This window comes from Lepus europaeus, chromosome 17 (assembly GCF_033115175.1).
Source record: "Lepus europaeus isolate LE1 chromosome 17, mLepTim1.pri, whole genome shotgun sequence".
In the NCBI taxonomy this organism is placed as follows: Eukaryota; Metazoa; Chordata; class Mammalia; order Lagomorpha; family Leporidae; genus Lepus; species Lepus europaeus.
The window spans coordinates 6,654,023-6,663,086 of NC_084843.1; the positions used below are offsets into that span (position 1 = coordinate 6,654,023).

At 43.7% G+C, this 9,064-nt stretch overlaps 1 non-coding gene across 1 annotated transcript; it reads left to right on the plus strand.

Annotated features, from left to right (window-relative positions):
- Positions 1 to 1,120: 1,120 nt before the first annotated feature.
- On the plus strand, positions 1,121 to 1,284 carry LOC133776451 (U1 spliceosomal RNA). The gene has a single exon (XR_009868397.1). It is a non-coding gene; the product is annotated as a U1 spliceosomal RNA (small nuclear RNA).
- The last annotated feature ends 7,780 nt before the right edge of the window (positions 1,285 to 9,064 follow it).

Below are 9,064 nucleotides of genomic sequence, written 5' to 3' on the forward strand. Positions count from 1 at the left end.
GTGTTATTTATAAGTAGAACCTTTGAGGGCTGTTTGTGTTTCAGTGAAACTGCCTTTTGACTGTCACATTGGATGACAGTAATATTTGTCAATTTTTGAGAAGCAGTCAGAGGCAAGGCATGCATGTCTGAGCTGTGTGTCTGCCCTGTAAGCTCAGCAGACCTAGCAGGGAAGATTCTGTGAAGACAGTTGGGTTAAATAACGGATAATATAGCTTGTTCATGATAGGACACAATTCTGCTGGCTCTGTAGTTGGAAGTGTCAATTAATGTGGTTTTTTAATTAAACAATAATTAGATTAAAAGGGTGAAGCCAGGAGCCAGGAGCTTCCTCCGGGTCTCCTACGCGAGCTCAGGAGCCCAAGGACTTGGGCCATCCTCCACCACCTTCCCAGGCCATAGCAGAGAGCTGGATCGGAAGTGGAGCAGCCGGGACTCAAACCGGTTCCCATATGGGATGCCGGCGCTTTAGGCCAGGGCATTAACCTGCTGCACCACAGTGCCTGCCCCTCTGGTCACTGTTTTTCAAAAGCTTTGGGCAGTGTGTATGTGTGTGTCTGTGTGGTGTTTAATTAAAAAATAAAAGGGGTGGGCTTAAACCCAAACACCAGTTTTGGAGAAAACTGTTGGACCTGGGCAAGTCACTTTCCTTCTTGGGTTTTCAGTTGTTCTCTCTGTAAAACCAGGTATACAGGAGCTGAAATTTAAAGTTCTCCATTCTTATCAGATCAGTGTGCCATAATTAGATACCAGAGATCAGGTGACTTAAACTGTAGACATTTACTACTTAATTCTGGAGGCTGGGATTCAGGTGCTGGCAAGACATGTGCAAACTGCCATCATCCTCCCTGCGTGCAGGGGAGCCCTTCTAGGGGCACGGATCCTACTCATGGCCATTCCCTCACTGTGACCCCATCAACAAATCCCGCTGTGGGTTAGGTCTTTATGATAGAGCCTGAAATCAATCAGAGGATAGACGAAGAAAGTCCACAAAATAGGTTTCTAGTGTCTTGGGGGATTAAATACTCTGTTAAATATCAGTTGCTAAGTAACTTGATGATTCAAACCATTGTATCTGTTTTTACATATGCAAAAATATATGTACATAAAATAGTTGAAGCATACTTACCTGGCAGGGGAGATACCATGATCACGAAGGTGGTTTTCCCAGGGCGAGGCTCATCCATTGCACTCCGGATGTGCTGACCCCTGCGATTTCCCCAAATGTGGGAAACTCAACTGCATAATTTGTGGTAGTGGGGGACTGTGTTCGCGCTCTCCCCTACAAAAATAAAAAATAAAAAAAAAAAAAAAGAAAAAAAATAGTTGAAGCAAATATTTCCATCTAAAACTAAACTTTAGATTTAAATATTGTCTGTGATTCATATTTGATAATTCAGTTTGTAATCATTTCACCATAGAGATGGTTTACCAAGAAACTCAGAATTTACATCTTCTTGTCCATTCCACTTCCATTTTATATATAGAAAGATTGAGATTACGACTGGGCCTATGGAAAATCATGACATCTGAAGCGATCCCTGATTGGGTTCTTCTCTGCCCTAAACATGCAAACTACACGCTCATCCATGACCTAATTTACCATGCTAAAGTGCCAGGCTTTGAGATGTCTGCCCTCATATGCTGTGCAGAAGTTAAGCTTGAGAGTAGTATCGGGGCCAGCACTGTGGCACAGTGGGTTAATGCCCTGGCCTGAAGCACCGGCATCCCATATGGGCACCAGTTCTGGCCCCAGCTGCTCCTCTTTTGACCCAGCTCCCTGCCATGGCCTGGGATAGCAGTGGAAGATGGCCCAAGTCCTTGGACCCCTGCACTCACGTGGGAGACCCGGAAAAAGCTCTTGGCTCCTGGCCTCGGATCAGTGCAGCTCCGGCCGTTGCAGCCATCTGGGGAGTGAACCAGTGGATGGAAGACCTCTCTCTCTGTCTCTACCTCTCTCTGTAACTCTGACTTTCAAAAAAAAAAGTAGTATCAGTTTATCCCTGTGACTGCTTATCCCTGCAGTGAAACTGAAGTTGTTAAAGGCTAACGAAGTGCCTAATATGTAGTAGATAAGTTCTTTTTTTTTTTTTTTTAAAGATTGATTTATTTATTTTAAAGTCAGCTACACAGAGAGAGGAGAAGCAGAGAGGGAGAGAGAGAGAGGGAGAGGTATTCCATCGGCTGGTTCACTTCCCAATTGGCTGCAACGGCTGGATCTGTGCCGATCTGAAGCCAGGAGCCAGGAGCTTCTTCCAGGTCTCCCGTGTGCATGCAGGGGCCCAAGGACTTGGGCCATCCTCCACTGCTTTCCCAGGCCATAGCAGAGAGCTGGATCGGAAGTGGAGCAGCTGGGTCTCGAACCGGTGCACATATGGGATGCCGGTGCTTCAGGCCAGGGCGCTAACCTGCTGCACCACAACGCTGGCCCCCGCTAACAGTCCTTATTTAAGGTTGGGTTCCCTTCAGTCCATTTCTTTGAAGCAACTTGCTAGAGTGGGGAGAGAAGCAGTTGTGGTAGACCTTACCTCAAAGGGGGGGTCTCGGGACAGTCGATGAGCAGCTCCAGTAAATACTCTTTCCCTGAGGACCTTTCTTCCATTGGAACTGGAATTGTACACCTTGTGCACTGCGGCCTGTGTTCTGAGGTGACAAGGGTGAGGAGAGGAGGAGGAGTCCAGAACAGGTGAGCCATTCAAAACTGCTTAGAAGTCTTTATGTGCAGTTCCTTCTTCCTTAGCCTTTGTGCAGGGCTGGTGCCGAAGCATTTTTTTATGCAGTTCGGAAAAGAGGACTAATATCATAGTGTGAGATTTTCAGGAATGTCCTGTATGATGTGTTTCAGTAGAGGCTAAGACTACCTTTCAGGTTTAGATCCTTATCTCTTAAGTTGTAATTATTCAGCAATAAATGTAGGTGTGAGGGAAAACATATTCATTCTTTTATTTATTTATTTATTTGAGAGAGAACACTCCTCAAATATCAGTGACAGCTTGGCCAAGCCAGGGGCCAGGAATGCAATCAGTGTCTCTTATCTGGGTGTCAGGAACCCAATTTCTTGAGCCTTCACTGCTGCCTCTGAAGGTGTTCTTCAGCGGAAAACTGGGATTGGGAGCAAACCCAGGCATGTGGGCAAATGCCTGCCCCTTTTTATTTCCTTCCTTGTCTGTCTGTCTAAGAGGAAAATATTAACGTAACTACACTTGAAAACAAACGGACAAAAATGTAGTGCGCTTCCCATATTAGAAAGCTCTGAATGCCAAGGCAAACTAGGGAACTAAGCTTAGGTCCCCAGCTGACCTTGGATTAGGAAGTTGATAGCTTTGGAGTCAATGAAAATTGTTGAGTTGGATTTGAGTCTTTCACTGACTGTTTAGGAGGCAGTGGGCTGAGATTTTTACGATTGGTCTCTACCTTGCATCATGCATATTTGATTTATTTGATCAGTGTATCATGTTTCTGCCATTCATCACAGCGGCATTTTAAAATTTGGAGGTGAGTAATATCTTGGTTTGTCTTATTTGTCCTTAGTTTATACAGGAACTAGCAATATTGTATGTAGAAGTATATTGACTCTGTTTTTATGCTAGTTTAGAATACTTTTGATTTCAGTTGTTTATTTCTTTAACCTTTTTATTGGTGTAGGAGTGAGTATCTCAAGAGTGCTTAGTATGACTATAGAAATGTTAGCTAGAGTCATGTTGCTGTCTTAGTTGACTTTTCCCTTGTGAAAGTTAAGAGAGCTGTAAGCTATTTAAAAACAGACAGCTTCTCATTATTAGAAATTCTTTTAAATTTCAGGTATAGTTAACCTATAGCTGCAGGGTATGCACACACAAAGGAGGCAAGGCTAGTCTTTCATAACAGTAATGGGTATGAACTAAAACAGAAGATCTTTGCTTTTGGTTAACGTAACAGAGTGACAAGCTGCTGAGGAGCGCTGGGAGATTCACAGGCTGATCTGTAGGCCAAATGTTCCTTTCCTGCTGCTCCCAGCAATATTCTTCCCATTAGAACCAGAGATTCATTTTTTTTCCCCCTCAGTATTTTAAATCCGAAATGATTCAGTCTTTAGACTAGATATTTAAGCTCTGTGAAATCACAAACTATCTAGTTTCATAATTTCCTCTCTAATGAGAGTGAAATTTTACTCAGTTTAATTTTAGGGGAGTAGACAGGATAGCCATGACTTTGAGCAGATCATTGGGGAAGATGAGACAATGACTTACATGGACAGAAGAGAAAAAAATAAAGTTTGGGCTTGTATCTCAAATACTAAATATGAATTCTATTAAAGAATCTTTTAGAAAAAAAAAGTTGAAATGGTTTGCATTTGAAGATGATAACAAACATTTATTAGTCTGGATGTACAGTTGAAGTCCATTTTTTTTTAAAATACATAAGTCAGAATTACAGAGATGGAGAGTCAGAGAGAGAGATCTTCCATCCCTGGGTTCATTTCCCAGATAGCTGCAATTAGCCAGTGCTGGGCCAGGCCAAGCCAGGAGCCAGGAGCTTCATCTGGGTCTCCCACATGGGATGCAGGGGCCCAAACACTTGGGCCATCTTTTGCTGCTTTTCCCAGGCCATTTGCAGGGAGCTAAATCGGAAATAGAGCAGCCAGGTCATGAACTGGTACCCATATGGGATGCTGGTGTCATAGCCAGCGGCTTTACCTGCTACACCACAGTTCTAGCCCCAGTTGAAATAATTTCTAAATTAAGTTCAACATACATAGCAATGTGAAAATATTCTCACTTATTGTTTAGCTACTTTTTGTGGAGTAACTGAGGCAAAATAAATTATATATGAATTAACCATGTGATAATAACGAGTATACTTCACCTAAGATCATAAATAGATCAAGGCTTATGCTTTTGAATTTTATTATTAGAATAGTAAAATAGATTTAGTAAGTTTCATATATGCCAGGAACTTTAAGTGTAGTGTATGAAAAGCCATTATTATAGTTCTAGGTGTTTTTTTTTTCTTTTTTCTTTTTATTTACTCTGCATAAACTCCAGTCTGCTTTTCATGCCTGTGTTTTCTTTAGCACATAAGACCAGTGGCCACTATTAACCACGCAAAAAGAAAGAAAAAACCAGTACTATCAAATTGAAATAAGTTTAACTGTTGCTGTGTTCTTTTTGGCTTACTTTACCCAGAACTTTCCCTTTTAGTGAGTTGCAAGCGTGACATTTGCTATGTTTTCAGCACCTGCCAACTTGGAAACCAGGGTTTGTGCTCAGGACCTAGGCTTGCAACCCACACTCTGTGGTGCACAATGCCGCCCCAGCTGGCGTGCTTTCGTACCTCAATGGTGCTAGACGTTCAGTTACAAAGCTGTGTGGCTTCGCATGCTCTGATTTCAATAGGCGTTCCTCTCCAGGCTGCTTTGCGCTCTCACTCTACATCAAAGGAATGAGATCGGTGTCATCAGATTCACTGCTCTGCTTACTTCTCAGTGAAGATAAGTAAATTTGTTTTATTTAGTTATTGGATCAAAAAGTAATTTTGTCTCCAAGAACCAAAGTATTTCTTTGAAAAGGATAAGGTGTGTGTGTGAGAGAGAGAGAGAGAGAGAGAGAGAGATTGCATCCAGTGGTATGACGCATTTCATTGGTGGGCAAAGAGAAGAGAAAGGGAGGAGCAGAGGATGCGTGTGCTGTAATGTGCTCAGCAGGCGGTGCTGTTGGTTCAGAGGGACAGAGATGTGGGCACGATTACAGAACTTATTTTTCTGAATAAGATCCACATATGTAAATTGTCCCTTTGTAGAGTCAGTATTTTGGTTTCGATCTATAACCAGGAATTTTGCATATTTTCCAAAGAAGTATATTTTGCTAACTTGTTTTCAGTAGCCAGTCTCTCTAAAAGTGCTTCAGGTAGGTTTCGTGATGTCTGTCTTCTCGTAATGTATTATAAGCAATTTTAAAAGGTTCTGCTTTAAAAAAAGATCTTTTCAGATGTAGAAATAACAGTGTGAAATGTGAATGACTGGCCTTTAATACACGTTGTGACAGAGGCAGTGGCTTTTGGAAACCGAACAAAGGGGTTAGTACACATGCATCTGCATTCTGCTGTGGGCCAGTGTATGACACGTTTGACATTGGTTTAGCTCACTTTGTTAGTCCAAGAAGAATAGCATGTTATTCTGTCAACCCAGTTTATAATTGTTTAGTGTTGAGCTCTTTTTGCAACCATAGGCACAGATAGATTTGATGGGAAAAACTGGACAACATTTACTGGCTCAAACTTCAAAGCTTTGCTCTTTGTTGTCTGAACATCACGTTTATCTAGTTCTAAAAGCACAAAAGTAAAACACCCCCTAACTACCCACGACACTCCTTGTGTGTATCAAAACCCAACCTTTAGGCCGGCGCTGTGGCTTAACAGGCTAATCCTCCACCTTGCGGCGCCAGCACACCGGGTTCTAGTCCCGGTTGGGGCGCTGGATTCTATCCTGGTTGCCCCTCTTCCAGGCCAGCTCTCTGCTATGGCCCGGGAAGGCAGTGGAGGATGGCCCAAGTCCTTGGGCCCTGCACCCACATGGGAGACCAGGAGAAGCACCTGGCTCCTGGCTTCAGATCAGCGCGATTAGCCGTCCGCAGCGGCCATTGGAGGGTGAACCAACGGCAAAAAGGAAGACCTTTCTCTCTGTCTCTCTCTCTCTCACTATCAACTCTGCCTGTCAAAAAACAAAACAAAACAAAACAAAAAACCAACCTTTAGCCTCCTCTGCACAGTGTGCTTGGGCGAGTACTTTTATTAGCTTGTTGATACAAGTTACAGGTGGGTACACCCTTTCTTAATGAAGCACACCTTTATTGTCTCCTGTTGCTTAAGACTTGCAGCTTGGAATGGAGGAGCTGTAGCGTAGAGTGGTACTCAGTTTAAACCCCAGTTTGGAGTAGATGCATGAAACATACTAAACACTCAAGCATCCCTCTGTTTGGCAGTCCTTTTTAGGGGGAGCCAGGGGACCCACATGGCTGAGCCTTATCCCTGGGTTTTACATATTGGATGTGGAGTAATCGACTCTTAAGTAACCCCTGCGTTTTGTATTTCTAGAGGTGTTCTTTGACTTAGGTTCATGTTGGTCGATGCCAATGGGAAAGTTACAAGTGATTGTTTTTAGGTTATTTATGGATTTATTCCTAAACTGGCCTATGAATTTGTGTTTAGATGTCTGGTTGTACTCTTAAATCTGGTTTTGATTTGGTTGACCGTTTAAGATTGAACAAAGGTAGACAGTTTAGCTCCCCTCCCCCCAGTTGTAGCTTGCAGAGCTTTGAATCCTGAGTTGCACTGAGTTTATAACTGCTGTTCTGATTTTTGCAAAACTAATCCAACAGTCTTTTGGACAGGAGTTTTTATAATAAAGAACTATAGAGATTGACACTAAGAAGTAAGTCCTTACCTTGCATCAGGTGGGAAGCAACTGTATTATGGAAGCTTAAGCTGGCACAGGCCTTGATGTATATTTTTAACGTTTCAAAGTTCAAATTTAGAAAATGAGAAATAGTTATTCATTGCTAGCAGCACAACTTTTTAAGCTGGTATTTCAGTTCTGTGCACTCTCAAGAAGGCCTCAGAACCAGAAAAACAGGCTGCTTCAGATGGGAAAGGAGGTGTTACAGCAAAGGAGCTGCCGTAACTACCCTCCTTGGAATTTTGTGAGACTAAAGTCATCCTGAGAGCAACAAGAATAATGGCTGCAATAATTGCTTCCAGGCTTTGGACCCTGCATCTTGTTTTCTAAGTTGACCTGATGAACTAGTAATAGCAGGGAGAGACTGAGTGCTTGCCAGCAGGAGTCACTCTAGGCCTCCTCATAAACAGTAAGTTAAACCATGCCCTCGCAGCTCTGCAAGGCCGAGGTGATAGCGGGATGGGAGGGCCTGGGGACCCGGTGGTGTTTTTCTTTAGGTGTAGTAGCAATCTCAGATTACCCCCCTGCCTGCTTTGTTCCAGCTAGGCGCTTGGTACTGCTCCTTTCAAAACTGGCCCTTAGTAACATAAAAAAATATCCACTGGTACAAATGTCAGTGTCTTAGTCTAATATATATGGGGGCATTTTGGCTTTCTTAGTTGAAGCACATACTCACATATCCCACATCATGTACTAGATAAACTCCCGTCCTTTTATTCTGAGTGTTGTCCATCCTGATCTTGCAGCAGGAATCCCTGGAGTAAGCTGTAGTTTGTGTGAAAGGAGATGTTAGCTCATACTGTTCTGAAAAGAATGGGCCCAGTGTGGTGACAAGCTGAAATATTTCAGCAATAGTCATGAAATGTAATAGTTTCCCCAGTACACACAAGCTCAAGGAGTTAATTGTTCATTTATGTTTGATACTGGGATTGAAACATTGGATTAAAACCAATTAAATGTTCCTAGAAGCAACAGAAAAAGTTTCCTGATTTATGAATGGAAGCATTCAAATGGTGCAGACACAATCCGTGTAAAGTAATGAGGTGTTTTGTTTTTTTGGCAAAGGAGAACACAAAACATGCATAGGGAGTTCTTTCTTGAAACTTTCTCTTTAAATTTCTCTTTTTGGATGCAAGGCCAGTAACATAACATACATCAGGAGGAACGAGAAACGGGGGACTCGGGCTTCCCTGGACCAGGGAGACAGCGCCCTCCTCCCCCAGGTGAGCCGCACAGTGCAGACTGCTCACTCTATCAGGGTTACATTCCTGAACTTAAGTCAACATCCTCCGCTACAGAACCAAACACGCTCTGCCTCTGCCTAGCAACCGCAGATCCGTCCCTCGCCGGGTGCATGTATTTTGGATGCAGCTCCTGAAGTACACATTCCTTTATTTCGGTCAGTGCCCCGAGTGAGCGAGCCAGCGCTGTGACAACACTCAGGTCCCTGCCCCCCGCCTGCCGCCCTGCGCGCCGCTGGAATGCTCGGCTCTTTTAAACCTCCCGACACCTAACAACCCGGAAGCCGGACGCCTGAAGCCCACGCGGCCAGGGCTTCCACCCAGCCTGTGCGGGGGGCGGGGGAGAAGCCCGCGGGGTCCCTGGCCCAGGGCCCGGGCAGCCGCAGTGGAGG